Below are 15,709 nucleotides of genomic sequence, written 5' to 3'. Positions count from 1 at the left end.
CTGCAAAATGCTTGGCGGGCACCCCTTCAGTGAGCATCTCCTTTCCCTGTGTCCTGTGGAGTTAGGGCAGGGTTCAAAGATGAATGGTGAGGAACGTGGGATGTATCACTGTAATACAGGGTCTGAGTGTGTCACCCAGACCCTGGAGGGAAGGATCTGGAATACAGAACTAGGCCAGTGTCCGTGCCAGTGGAAGAAGCTAGACATCTGGGCCCTCACTATCTTCCTCTCCTAAGCCGCTGCTGGCTGGCCTTCCAGCTCCAGCCTCTGCCTTAGTTGTTGGATTAATACCCACTCCCAGCCACCTACTCAGTGCTTCTGAGTCAGACAGGCCTTGCCAGCAAGGAGCTCGTGGCCCATGGAAGGGGAGTCAGAAGACGGGTACATCCTCATATCATGCCGGGTATAACAGAGAGGGAAGCTCCAGGGGCTGTGGAGCATGGAGAAGGCTCCATTGCAACCCAAGGACCCTCGGGGAGACTTCTGGAAGAGACGAGGTCTAAAGGGCCACACTCAGTCCACCCTGTTGCCTGACCTAATCCTGCCCCTCTCCAGGCCATGCCACAGCCCCTCAGCCTGCAGTGCCCCCAGACAGACTGCTCACCACCCATTGTTCTGAGGCGTGGTGGGCATGGCGCCATCACCCTCTTCGAGCCTTTCAACTTGGAGAGCTGCAGGGTCTGCTGGCCTCCCAGGGAGTCATTACCTCGTGGTATCTCACCCTGAGAATCCAAAAGAGTTCCTGAGGCATTGAGCTCCACCTCTCAATCTAGTCTCTAACTAACAGATTTCATTTTAAATCATCAGAACAGATCATGCTGTGGCACAGGACACTGTTGCCTCCTATTATGCCTAAGATATTCTCCAGACCCTCCCCACTCCGTGGCCTCCCAGATCCATTTCCTACCCAGTACCCCCTCAGGCTCTGCCTCCAAGCCATCTTGACCTTATTGCTTAAGCACACAGGACACGTCTATCTCAGGGCCTTCGCACCAGCTGTTTCTGCTACCTGGAATGCGTTCTTTCTTCACTGCCTGAGACAGGTCTCTGCTCATTTCACCTGAGAGAGCCTTCCCGCCACCCTTAAAAAGAAACACCTTACCATCACCACCTCTTTAGCATGCTTTATTTTTATTTATAGCACTTATCACTAGCAGAAAGATGTATATATTGTATATATACACAAGTGTATATAAATCTGTGTGTATGTATGTGAGATAGATAGATGGATAGATACAGATATGGTAAAGCAGTGCCTGAGAAGGCACATAGTAAATGTGTAATATGTATTTATTGCTTGCATATCATCAGAGCATGCTAGTTCACAACCCCAGTAGAAGAAACTTCCTCGGGTGCCTGCAGCGTAGAGGGCTGTGCCAGGACAGGAATCCAGGCCTCCTGAGCCCTGGCCCACACCCTGTGCCTGGCCTGCAAATTCTCTTCTTTCCTGAGGCTTAGTCACAGTCCACTTCATTCCCAGCAACCCCTGATTAGGAATGAAACCAGCTACTTGAGAAGGAAATCACCAGATGTGAATAATGGTATTATTGGGCTTTGATTTTTTTCATCTGGAAACAGGGGTCAGCGAACATTTTCTGTGAAGGGTCAAAAAGCAAATATTTTAGGCTTTGCAGGCCATAGGGCCCCTGCTGCAGCTCCTCAACTCTGCTGTCCTAACACACAGCAGCCATAGACGCCATGTAAACAAATGAGCAGGGCTGTGTGCCAGTAGAGCTTTATTTATGGGCACTGACATTTGGATTTCACATAGTTTTCACCAGATTGTCACAAAATATTATTCTGTTTGTCTTCAACCATTTAAAAATGTGAAAACCACACACCTAGAGTGGTCCAGGGCTTGATCTTGAGTGCTGGCTTCTGGACAGCATGGCCCATGACAGATGGATTGGGCTCAGGGACTAGTCCACGTGTCAGGTCCATAGGGGGAAGGAGAGGCCATGTGCATGTTGGTGATGGGCAGGCCCAGAGGTTCTGCTTCGTCTCCAGCTGGTCCCTTGGCCACAGCTCTGGGTCTGTGGGAGGGAAGTACAGTGTAGGGAGATGGGCATCACCCACCATCTGGCGTGTCCGTGACCTAGAAGCAGCAAAGTGCAAAACAGTAATTGGAAAAGGAGTCAAAATACCTGAATCCAGATCCATCATGGCCTCCTACCAACAGTGTCAGAAGTGGCAAGTTACCTCCTGAGTCTAACAGTGTGGCAGATTCTGTAATGAGACAGAGGGGTTTGACCTCTGCGTTACTACTTAGTCTTGTGACCTTGGCCGTGTTACTCTCTGAGCCTGTTTTCTCATTTATAAAATGGCAATACAAGTACCCACTTCATAAATTTTTCTCAGAATGAATGAGCTAGTGCATATATACTACATAACACAATACTTGGCATGCAGTAAATTATTCATAAATATTATCTATTGATAGTATTTTTTAAAAACCAGAAAGACATCCTGTGAAGTGCTTCTCAAATAGAAGGGCTCCAACTTCAAATGATGTTAAGGAATACTGTGTATTTCCTTCCCTTTCTAGAAGGTGCTGATGTATGCTGACCGCTCTGAGAAGCTCTGCAATAATCCGGTTTCTCAAGCTTCTTGGATCCGTGATGCTTCTACATTGAACACCTATTAACATCTTCTAATTCCAGTGTTTTGGGGAAAATGCTTCAGAGCCCACTTTGGGAGATGCTAAGATCACCTCTGCAGCTCTAAAATCCTAATTCCCTTTCAGAGGACTGTAGCTGTCCCATCCTGTTTCACATGGGGCTAGTATCATTTTCCTCCTGTAGAAGCATCCAAAACTTGCCTTTGCTTGGTCTACTGGTTCCTTAAGGACAGACCAGAATATGAAGAATTTAATAACCACAGTGAGTGCCCTGCCAAAATGCTGTAGGGCCCAGGCATCAACCACTTGAATGTGGTAAGAACACAGAGTGCAGTTCCCCCAGCCAGCAGACCACAGACACTGCCAAAACCCCTGCATTCCTAGTTCCCACATTGGCAGACCCCAGCCACCCTCCAGCTAGTGTTTACCCAGTGCCTAATACGTGCAATTAGCATTCTTCCGGAAGGCACCTGTAGTTTAGTGGTTCTGTACACAGGCTCTACCATGAGACTGCCCGGCTTCAAATCAAGTTGCTCTACTTCCTTAGGATTCAGTTTCCTCATATGCAAAATGAGGATAATGACTGTACCTGGGCCAGGGTTGGTGGCTCATGCCTGTAATCCCAACACTTTGGGAGGCCAAGGCAGGAGGATCATTGAGCCTAAGCGTTCAAGACCAGCCTGGGCAACATAGGGTGAACTCGTCTCTACAAAAAATAAAAAAATTAGCCAGGCAGGGTGGCATGAGCCTGTCGTCCTAGCTGCTTGGGAGCCTGAGGCAGGAGGATCCCTTGAGCTTGGGAGATTGAGGCTGTAGTGAGCCATGTTCACACCACTGTACTTCAGCCTGGGTGCCAGAGCGAGATATTTTATTTGTGTCTCTAAAATAAAGTAAAATAAAACAACAGGAAACTGCACCTGTGTCTGTGAGGAGTAGGTACCACTGGACAAACAGGAGACCCCAAACAGAAGCCACAGAGAAAGCTAGAGCTTGGTTTCTCTCTCACATGAAATGGTGGCAATCCATGCTGGTGACCCAAAGTCTTCAAGGATCCCATCTCCTGGTCTTCAGCAAGTGGCTTCCATCTTCAAGGTCACCTCCTGGGCCAGGATGGCTGCTGGAGCTTCAGGCATTTCATCCTCATCCCAAATAGCAGCAGAAAGGGAGAGAGGAAGAGAACTTGCCTCTCTTTTTAAGTAACTTTCCTGAAGACATACACCAACTTCCACTTGTATCTCGTTGGCTAGAACTTGCTCACATGGCCACATCTGAGGCCAAGGAGGCCGGGAAACAGGGGCAATGGTCCTGTCACGAAGGCCGAGGGGAGACTGGACGTTGGGGTAGGCAACTAGCCGCTCTGCCACACGGAGTGTGCCCCTGGCTCATTCCAATAACGGCTAGGTATTGCCATTCTCAATATTAGCTCTGCAGACCTAGGCAAAGACAAGAAAACTGCCTAGCCCTTGTCTGTTGGTGTACCATTTATTCAGTAAACATGCATGGCCTCTGTGTGTCAGCTGTCTTCTAAGGCTGGGAATATGGAAGAGATGTGGGAAGAGGCAGTATCTTGTGATGAAGAGAGTGGGGTCTGAAATACAGAGCCTGGGTCACAGCCCCATGTTGGCCACTTTCTGTGTGATCCTTCGAAATTGATGTAACTTCTGTGGGCTTTGTTGTCTTCATCTCTAAGGTGAGGAAGATGATAAGAATGCCATCACAGGATTATTCTCAGGGTGAAATGCATTAATACAAATAAAGAGCTTTGAATACTTGGAGGGAGAAGGCTCTGATTCCTTCAATGGACCCGTGCAGCTGCTCCATGGGTCCGTGGAGCAGCTTGCTTTGCTTGTACAAAGCTTTGCTTTCATCCTGCCTGCCTTAAGTACTCACTGAGCATGTACTTTGCTAGGTACTGGGGATTCACAGATGAAATGCATGTAGACCTGTATCCCCTAATCACGCAAATGTTTTTCTGAGCCTCCGCTATGTGCAAAACTCCATGCACCAGATGACAATACTGAAAGAGACTTGGCAGAGTTGTGGAGGCAGGTGTGGGATATATTGAGGACATACCTTGAGAACTTTTGTTCCAGACAAGAGGGATCTAAAGGGCTAAGAGAGGTGGGTCTGGTCCCAGCTCTGTTGGTGGGAGGTAGCGTGTGGACATCTGTGTTGCATAATTCTGGACAGGCAGCAAAGTCTGACCTGTGGATGGGGCCTGGGAGAGGACACCCAATTCCAGCACAGAAAAGTAGTACTGTATTTTCCTGGGTCATCAAATGAGCAGTAATCTGGGAACAAAAGATGATTAGCCATGGATGCCTGCCGAGCTGAGCCAGTTGCCTGCACCCCGGAACCCAGCCAGTTCTCTGCTCTCAGGGCCCCAACTTGCTTCCCTGAACTGTCCTTTGAGACTCGCACACCCACTCCCCAGTCAGCTTTGGAGAATAGTTAAAATAGTAAGTTCTGCCCATCTGCGTCAGTTCCAAGCTCTCCTTCAATATATGTTCCATGGTAAGCAACAGAATTCCACTATGCATGGTTTACAGCCCTCACTAGGAGGACACTGTAAGGACAATGCAGGAGGAAAAGACTCCCTGCAATATCCTGCATGGGGGAAGGGGAGTGGAAGGGGGAGGGGTCTGCAGTGGATTCCTATGTCAGCCTTAGGCCCAGAACACAATTTCTCTGCGACCCTGCAGCCTCAGTCTAGTGGTAACCTTTCTACAGCCTCGTAAAACCAGAGCCCTCGTGTGGCCTGCACACAGTTGACTGTGGCTGGGGTCTCACATGCCCAGCAGCAGAGCAAGTTCCTGTTCAGCCCTGATTGTCTAAAGACTTCTTGCTCCCACTGGTGCCTGGACTCCCACTGCATGTCCATGATGCTGCGTGCCCATGACAGTGGTTGCTGAAGGTCTTGTCTCCTTGACCACACTCTGGAGGGTCTACTGCTCATCCAGCAGCTCCAGGCCAGCTCCAGCCTGGCTACACCATCAAACTTCTCTGCTATCCACTGGATGAACTACAGCTTTTCCATCAAAGTCCAAACTCCTTCTAAGTTTGTCCTTCCTTGGATATTTATGAAAAAACTACAGCTAACATCATACTAATGGTAGAAGACTGAATACCTTCCCCCTAACATCAGGAATAAGGATGTCCACCCTTATCATTCAACATTGTACTAGCATTTCTAGCCAGTGCCATCAGTCAAGAAATAAAGAAATAAAAGGCATGAGATTAAGAGAAGTAAAACTGTTTTTATTTGCAGATGACACCATCATCTATGTTGAAAATCTAATGAAATCTATTAAAAAGCTATTAGAACTCAGTGAATTTAGCAAGGTTGCCAGATACACGATCAGTATACAACAGTCAATTGTATTTCCATATGCTAGCAATAAATAATCAGGAATTGAAATGGAAAAAAATAATACCCATTTAAAATAGCATCAAAAAGTATGAACTACATATGGATAAATCTGGCAAAAGAAATCAAAGATTTGCACAGTCTACAAAATATTGCTGGGAAAAATTAAAGAATTTTAAATAAATGAGGAGATATAAGTTGATCCTCACTATTTTGTATTTGCAAATTCACCTACTCAACTAAAGTTTATTTGTAACCCCCAAATCAGTAACCACAGTGCTGTAGCAGTCTCTCAGAGACATGTATAGGCAGTAAAAATGTGAGTAGCTAGATGCTCACGTTCCCAGCTGAAGTCATACAAGGCAACTCTCTGCCTTCTTGATTCAGGTCTCATAACTGTTGACAAGGATCCTTTCTGCAGTCTATTTAGTGCCATGTTTTTCACATGTATGCTTTTCGTTGGTGACTTTAAGCAGCCCCTAGGCATAGTGCCCAAGTGCTGCCTCATGTTCCCACATACAGGGAGGCTGCAGTGTGCCTCATGGAGAAGACACACTGCAATATCCTGCATTGCATGTGTTAGGAAAGCTCCATTCAGGGGTGAATTATGGTGCTGTTGGGTGTCAGCTGAATGTGGATGAATCAACAGTAGCTATTATAGCCCAGGCACGGTGAGTCACGCCTGTAATCCCAGCACTTTGGGAGGCTGAGGTGGGTGGATCACCTGAGGTCAGGAGTTTGAGACCAGCCTGACCAACATGGTGAAACCCCATCTCTACTAAAAACACAAAACTTAGCTGGGCATGATGGTGCACGCCTGTAATCCCAGCTACTCAGGAGGCTGAGGTAGGAGAATCACTTGAACCTGGGAGGCGGAGGCTGCAGTGAGCTGAGATCATGCCATAGCACTCCAGCCTGGGCAACAAGAGCGAAACTCCATCTCAAAAAAAAAAAAAAAAGAAAGAAAGAAAAAGAAAAAATAGCTATTACGTAAGGTGCCTTTAAACAGAAATGCACACAAAGCAAGGTAATGTACTATCAGTGGACAAGAATGTTGGAACCAGAGGCTCACAGGAACTGCACTCTGTACTTCCCCTGGGATCAGTGGTTCAGTATTGGCTAATTCAGTGTTCGTGGACACTTTACAAAACATAACTACCATGAATAGCAAGAGTTAATCATATTTTGTTCATGGGCCAGAAGACTCAAAGTCATTAAGATGGCAATTCTCTCTGAACTCACCTATAGATCCACTGGAATCCCCATCAAAATCTCAGCAGACTTTCTTTGTAGGAATCGACAAGCTGATATTAAAACTCATATAAAAATATAAAAGGGCCTAAAATGGTCAAAACAACTCTGAAAAAGAACAGTTAGAGGGCTGACACTATCTGATTTGAAGAAGTATTATGAAGCTACATTAATCAGAACAGCATGGTATTGGCATAAAGATAGGCATATAGATCAATAGACAAGAATAGTGAGTCCAAAATTAGATCCACATATATTTAGACATTTGAGTTTTGACAAAGTTGCAAAGGCAATGCTGTGGAAAAAGGCTAGCATTTTTAACAAATGGTGCTAGAACAACCAGATAACTGTATTTAAAAAAACAAACTCAGTCTATGCCTCACACTGTATACAAAAGTTAAATCGAAGTGGATCGAAGATTTAAATATAAAATGACAAAACTTCTAGGAGAAAATCCTGATGGCACTGACAGATATCTCTTAGATGACAGCAAAAGCACAATTAATAAAAGAACAAATGGATAAACTGAATCACATCAAAATTTAAAACTTCTGTATTTCAGCTGGGCGCAGTGGCTCACACCTGTAATGCCAGCACTTTGAGAGGCTGAGGCAGGCAGATCATGAGGTCGAGAGATCAAGACCATCCTGGACAAGATGGTGAAACTCCATCTCTACTAAAAATACAAAAATTAGCTGGGTGTGGTGGCGGGCACCTGTAGTCCCAGCTACTCAGGAGGCTGAGGCAGGAGAATCGCTTGAACCTGGGAGGCGGAGGTTGCAGTGAACCAAGATCCCACCACTGAACTCCAGACTGGTGACAGAGCAAGACTCCATCTCAAAAAAGAAAAAACAAAAAGAAAAACCTAAAATCTTCTGCATTTCAAGGGACACTGTTAAGAGAATAAACAGACAAAAGAGACTGGGAGAAAATCTTTACAAAGTGTATATTTAATAAAGAATTTGTATCAAGAATGTAAAGAACTGTCAAAATTGAATAATAATAAAACACCCCCATCGCAAGCTGGCAAAAGATTTGAACAGACATGTCACCAGAGATCATAAGCATGGCAAATCGCACATAAAAAGATGCTCAGCATCATTTGCCATCAAGGAAAATTAAATGTAAAAGTTTTAAATTTAATTGTTTTATATTTAAGTTGTAAACATTTTAAATTTAAATTTAAAAATCAAATTAGGCCGGGCATGGTGCCTCATGCCTGTAATCCCAGCACTTTGGGAGGCCGAGGTGGGCAGATCACCTGAGGGCAGGAGTTGGAGACAAGCCTGGCCAACATGGTGAAACCCCGCCTCTACTAAAAATACAAAAATTAGCTGGCTGTGGTGGCATGCACCTGTAATCCCAGCTATCCAGGAGGCTGAGGCAAGAGAATTAATTGCTGGAACCTGGGAGGCAGAGGTTGCAGTGAGCCGAGATAGCGCCGCTGCATTCCAGCCTGGGCGACAGAGCAAGATTCCGTCTTAAAAAAAAAAAAATCAAATTAAATCTCCAATAAGGTGCTACTTGTTACATACCTATGTTGGTAAGTAGGAGGAAAAACTGGAACTCTTAGGCCCTGTTGGTAGGATGGAAAATGGTATTGCCACTTTTGAAACACTTCAGCAATTTCTTAAAAATTAACCATAAAATCTAGCCATGTCCACTTCTAGGTACTTACTCAAAAGAAAAAGAAATCCATGTACGTGCAAAGACTTAGATATGTGCGTCTTTATTTGTAAGAGCCCCAAACAGGAAACAACTCGTCTGTCCATCCGCATGTCAATGCGTGGGTAAAAGAATTGTGGTGTATCCACACAGCCGAATGCTGCTCAAGAACACAAAGGAAAACTAGGCATACATGCGATAACATGGCTGAGTCTCAAAGTGACAATGCTGAGGGAAAGGAACTAGACACAAAGAGTAGGATTTTATTTATATAAAACGCTAAAAAATCCAAACCAATCTATAGTAACTGAAAGCAAGTCAGTGGTTCCTTCAAGATGGTGAAGGGCTGCAGGGGACAAAGATACCTGAGGAGGGCCAGGGGCAGTGGCTCACGCCTGTAAATCACAGCACTTGGGGAGGCTGAGGTGTGTGGATCACTTGAGGCCAGGAGTTTGAGACCAGCATGACCAACATGATGAAACCCCATTTCTACTAAAAATACAAAAATCAGCTGGGCGTGGTGGGGGGCGCCTGTAGTCCCAGCTACTAGGGAGGCTGAGGCATGAAAATCACTGGAACCCAGGAAGCGGAGGCTGCAGTGAGCTGAGATCGCACCACTGCACTCCAGCCTGGGCAACAGAGTGAAAGTCTGTCTCAAAACAAAACAAAACAAAAAAGATACCTGAGGAGACTTGGGGGTGACGGGTGTGTTCACTCCCTGGAATACGGTGATGATTTCATGCGTGTACACATATGTCAAAACTTATTAAGTTGTATATTAAAATATGAGCAATTCATTGTGTGTCAACTATACTTCAATCAAATTGTTTTTAAAAGGTGGGAAGGACATAAGAATTCACCTGAAGGGGCTCCGACCTGGAGGGCAAACTTGGAACCATTTGAGCATCAAATAAGAACAGTGATGATAATGGATTTACAACACATTGAAAATAATAATTATTTTTTAATCTGTGTATGATGATGCTACAAAAGCAGGAGAGAGGGAAGGGAAAGGAAAACTTTACAGAAGAACGTAGAAAGGATAATGGGGAAAATCTCTATTTTGCAGCTACTAATGCAATAATAGATTCAGGCAAGGTATCAATAGCTGCTGAAATCACTATGTGAAATTTCGTGAGGAAACAGGATATTCACATATCTCGAATATCATAATTCATCACACAGATGAATTATTATGTACAAAAGGAAAGATTAGCTTTATCATGGAGAGATCATTGGGAACACATTAGTCAAATGATCACACCTTAGCATTACCAAGGATGGGACAAACCGGCAGGAGGCCCCCCTTATATAACACAATGGGAGACGCAGCCTCCCCTCTGCAGATTTAGTGCCCAGAATGCTTAGCCAGGTCTAATCACAAGGAAACAATCAGACACACCCCATTTGAGGCACATTCTACAAGACACCTGGGCTGTCTCTTTTACAAATGTCAATGTCATGAAAGGAAAAAAAAAAGGTGGGGAGGACGGTACAGTGGGGACTATTCATTCTAGATTAGACCCTAAAGGAATGTAACAACCAAAGGAAGTGTCTGATCCTTGATGGAATCCCGTACTGAAAAGAATAAAAGTTAAACTGCTATAAAGGACATTATCAAGACATTTGGGGGACTAGAATATGAGCTGTATGAGGACAGCCTTGTGCCAATGTGACACATTTTGGTTATTTTGGTATTTAGTATTTTTGTTGTGTGGGAGAATGCCTCTTGTTTTAGTATTCTGCTTGATACGTGAATGCATGCCCAAGTTTTTAGGGGTGAAGCTTTATGATATCTCTCCCGCTCTCTCCCACCCTGCTCCACCCCATCCACATACCTGCCTACCAAAAGAACAGCACAAATGTGGCAAAATGCTAACTAGGGAGCCTTGGTGAAGGGTGTAAGGGTATTCATTGCATGATTCTTTTAACTTCTCTGTAGTACAAAAAATATTCAAATGAAAAGCTAGAGGGGAGGCTGGGCGTGGTGGCTCACGCCTGTAATCCCAACAGTTTGGGAGTCCGAGGCAAGTGGATCATTTGAGATCTGGAATTCAAGACCAGCCTGGCTGACATGGTGAAACCCCATCTCTGCTAAAAAAATAATAATAATAATAATAATAATACAAAAATTAGCCGGGCATGGTGGCAGACACCTTGTAATCCCAGCTACTCAGGAGGCTGAGGCAGGAGTATCACCCGAACCCAGGAGGTGGAGGCTACAGTGAGCTGAGATCGCACCTCTGCACTCCAGCCTGGGTGACAGAGCGAGAAACCATTTAAATAAATAAATAAAAGCTGGAGGGGAAAGGTAGAGGTGGCTGGTCCAGAGGGGTCCTTCCAGCTCCAAGAGTCTGCTACCAGCTCTGACCTTTGATTGCCAGTACCTGGGCCCCTCCTGCCCACCTGGCAGCATCTTCCTTCTCCCAGCAGCCATGGTGCTGTCCATCCTGCCAGACCTGGACCACTGGAAGCAGGAAGTTACCTCCTCCTGCCCATAGCTCAGAATGAAAGCATAGGTGAGTTTCAGGGGAGGGAGCAAATATGGGGAAGTAATAGATGGGCAGGCTGCAGACGGGAGGGAGCATGGCCTCAGGAGGTAGGGGACCCCCACATCTGTTTGTAGATGACACACGCAGCCGCCACACTGTGCACGTTGATAGGACCAGACTTGCCCTCAGGTCTGTTGGCTGGAAGCCTGCAGTGGTGTCCATCCGTCTGAATCCTCACCATGCATACATCCTGTACTCTCCTCTCCCCTCACTCACGCCGTTCCAGCCTCCACATATCCCCATCCTGCCCCGAGCTGATGTGTTATGGCGAGGATACACAGGCCTGCCCCGGGGCCCCTGCACTTGTCCACTCTCCTGCACTGCTCCCCACTGCCCCTGCCCTCATGTCTGCCCAGCCACACCCTCGCCTCTGTTTTCCTTGCTGGCTTTGTTTTTGTTTTTCTCCAGAGCACACATCACCATGTGACATCCCACCTGCATGTCATATTTCTTGCCTGTCTCTCCCCCAACATGTCAGTTCCCTAGGGGCATCACTTTTGTCCATTGTGTTTGCTGCCATATCCCCAGCATCTAGTACGGTGCAGGGTACTTGGTAGGTGCTCAATAAAGAGTTTGTGAGTGAATGACTCCAAAGCCAGGTTTCTGCTTTCCCTTGGACAGTGGTGTCTGTGCGTGTGTGTGTGTGTGTGTGTGTGTGTGTGTATGTGTGTGTGAGTTGGGCAGGTTAGGGGGTGTCCAGTCAGCTGGGCCATTCCTCTGGGACTCATTTCCTGGGGTGCAGGCAGAGTTCTCAGAGGACTGTGAGGACACCACTTGCAGCATCAACACATTACATAATCTGGCACCGGGCAGCGTGAGGGGCAGGCAAAGCCTTTATTCTGTGTTTGCCCAGGGAAACTTCCCCAGGTCATGTCCTAAGCTGCCAGCTCTTCAGCTTTGTGCTCTCTAATTGCCCTGACAGGTCCCACCACCCATTCACCCGGCCCACTGGCTCTGAAAGAAGCCTGCGTGGGTGACGCCGGAGCTTGGGAGGAGCCCAGGCACTGGTATGTTCCGGATGCTGTTGCCTGGGGCCTGAGCCCCACCCAGGCAGTGATGACCCTGCGAGGCCGAGCCTCTCCATCCCCCTGTCTGCACATGCGCGGGGCTCCAGGTGCTCCCTCAGGCGCCGCCTTGCTGCCTTCTGAGCTTTCCTGAGCTTGGACTCATGGCCTGAGCTGCCCTCGTGGGCACAACCCAGTGCCTCCTCCTACCCACAGAGTGGCTCAGGGCAACTCATCCTCCGTCCACCGGGGAGTACCACTGACACTGACCTCTCAGAGTTATGGGGACACAGTGCATGTCAGGAGTCCAGCTCCTTCTCAAAGGTCAGTGAGTGACAGCTATTGTTGTAGTCACAGGCCCAGACGGTCCACGGTGAGCAAGGCCATGCTAGCTCCTGGGGGTTCAGAATCATCCATCCTCCAGTCCCTGCTTTGTTGGCACATGGAGCCCGGTACAGGGAGATACATATATATAAACAAACATATACGTATACATCAGTCAGGGAGAGCTTTGAAGAGAGAAGTCAGGTCTTGGGATGTGGAGGGCCAGGCCATCAGGGAGGTTTCCCTGCAGAGGTGACAACTGAGCAGAGGCCTGACTGGAGGTGGGGTGAGCCAGGCAGTGGCTGGGAGAGGGAGCAGCAGGTTCAGAAGCCCTGAGTGGAGGGTTGGGAGCGTCTAGGCCAGGCTGGCTGCAGCAGAGGAAGCAAGGGGAAGAAGGGAAGTCGGAGGTGTCAGATCACGGGCTTTGCAGGCCTTTGCATGGTCCTTGGCTTTTCCTCCAAGTAGGGAGGGGTACTTTGAGGGTTTTGAGCACAGTGGCAGGATCTGGCTTCCATTTTCAAAGGGTCCGTCGGCTTCTATATTAGGAATAGATTGGGATGGAGATGGCTGAAGAAGCAGGCAGATGGGCCAGGAGGAGCCCCATGAACTCGGAAGGGCTGGAGGTTCTTGGGCCGGGCTGTCAGGGGTGGAGGCGTGAGAAGTGGCCAGAGCCTGGAGAGCTCAGGGAGTGGCCGACAGGTTGGCCATGACAATAGAATTTAGGCAGTCTTACTCCAGAGCCTCACCCTCCACTCGCTTTCCCTGAGCCCAGATTGAACTGTGGAAAGGTCGAGGCCTAAGGTGTGTAGGAAGTACTTGACAAATGTTAGCTCCCTCGTCCTGGGGAGGAGGGGAGAATGGGGTGTCGGGAGCACAGCTGTTGACTCTTCAGACAAAATACTGCAGCCTGGAACGCCTCACTGTGACACGACACTGGCACGATTGCATGCTGCTAGGTGTGTTGTTACCGCTCCTGTTCTACAGACGAGAAAACCAGTGCTGCTGGATCATCATCCAGTTCCCCACAGTGAGAAGGATGGAACCTGAGCCCGACGCCGAAGCAGCAGACCTAGATGAAGGGAGTCCCTTCAGTGCCTTTCCTGTGTGACTATTAAGCATGCGCCAGAGAGGCGTCAGCCTGGTCGATTGCAGTCCAGGCGTGGGAGGAAAAGCCAAGTCCGAGGCCAATTTTACTTTGAGTTTTCCTCTGGATGAAAAAAGCAGTTCATTATTGAGATGGCCACAGCATCCTGCACCTGAAACGTCGATAGCAGAAGTAATTGGGGGCCTCTGTCTGGCCGCTCAGTCCTTGAGAAGAATTTTCAGGTAGATTTCAGCCGGGAGCACTGAATTCTACTTAGAATGTAAAATGCGTCTGTGAAGTGTTTTCTCTGAAGTGGGAATAGGTAATTGATTTTTTAAAGAAAGCCACCTTTCTGGATTCCGGAAAACACTTTCAGGTCCGTCTCTTATTTTTCTGTGCACAAAGGCAATTATCCCAGGTGAGCACTTCCCACAGGAAATGGGACTCTAATTTTGCACAACAAATGTTTCACTGTTGCATTTTCCTTATTGCAAGAGAGACTGTTGTACCAGCTTGTTTCACATCAGAGTGAGAAAAACCAAGCCCTACCTTAAACAGTGGCTGAGGTTAGAGATTCCACAGGGTTTGGAAAACCTCCTCTCTGTGTCCAACTCACTGTGTGTTGCTGGGAGAGCTGCTTTCCTACTCTGTGCCTCAGTTTCCCCATTTGTACAGTGGCGATCAGCACAGCACCACCTCCAGTAATTCCCGGCAGTGGTATATGGTAAAAATGGCCACACGATCCCATTCCTCTCTCTGTGCCCTTTGGAAATCTCTTCGTACCCTGACAATGGTCATGGCCACATGACTTGCTTTGGCCAATGGCAACAATAACAAACATAATGCAAGCTGAGGCTTGGAAGTACCTCAGCTCTTTGGAACACTGAGACCACCATGAATGAGCCTGAACTAGCCTATTGGAGGGTGAGAGGCCACATGAGACAGAGGTGAGCCCTCCCAGCTGCACCAGACAGATGCGTGAGACCATCCTAGATGAGCTGGTCCAGACCAGAAGACCCATAGAATTGTTAGAAATAATTGCTTATTGTTTTTGTTTGTTTGTTTGAAAGGGAGTCTCACTCTATTGCCCAGCCTGGAGTACAGTGGCGCCATCTCAGCTCATTGAAACCTCTGCCTCCCGGGTTCAAGAGATTCTCCTGCCTCAGCCTCCCAAGTAGCAGGGATTACAGGCACCCACCACCACGCCCGGCAAATTTTTGTATGTTTAGTAGAGATGAAGTTTCACCATGTTGGCCAATCTAGTTTTGAACTCCTGACTTTAGGTGATCCACCTGCCTGGGCCTCCCAGAGTGCTAGGATTACAAGCGTGAGCCCCCACGCCTGGCCTGCTTATTGTTTTAATCCTCTAAATTTAGGGGACGTTTCGTTGCACAACAGCAGCTAACTGACATGTCCTCTCTTGTTCTTGTACCTGTTAGAATCTTTGGTTCTTGGGAGAATGGAGAATTTATTGGGAGATTATTGGGGAACACAGAACTGAGGCAGGCTTGGAATCAGGCAGGAACCAGAAGAGAAGTTACCTGATTGTCAGGGCCCCACCTATGGGATTAGCATCTCCACTAATTCTCCCACCCTTCATCATTCCACTCAGATGGTAACGCCCCATATGGCAAGATGGTGAGGTCACACATCTTGCTTCAGTTTTATGAGTGCAGTGAGAGGCAGGGCCTAAGGAAAATGCACTCACAAGGGAGTAAAAAGGCATGGCACCCCCAGAGCCAGTTGATCTCGGTTCAAATCCCAGTCTGCTACCTCCTAGCAAGTTTCTGTTTCTCTGAGCCTTGCTTCTTCCCTGGAAGAGGGCTGGGAGCCACATCTGTGTCT

Source organism: Colobus angolensis, unplaced genomic scaffold (assembly GCF_000951035.1).
Source record: "Colobus angolensis palliatus isolate OR3802 unplaced genomic scaffold, Cang.pa_1.0 Scaffold219, whole genome shotgun sequence".
Classification (NCBI taxonomy): Eukaryota; Metazoa; Chordata; class Mammalia; order Primates; family Cercopithecidae; genus Colobus; species Colobus angolensis.
This window is presented reverse-complemented; position numbering follows the sequence as displayed.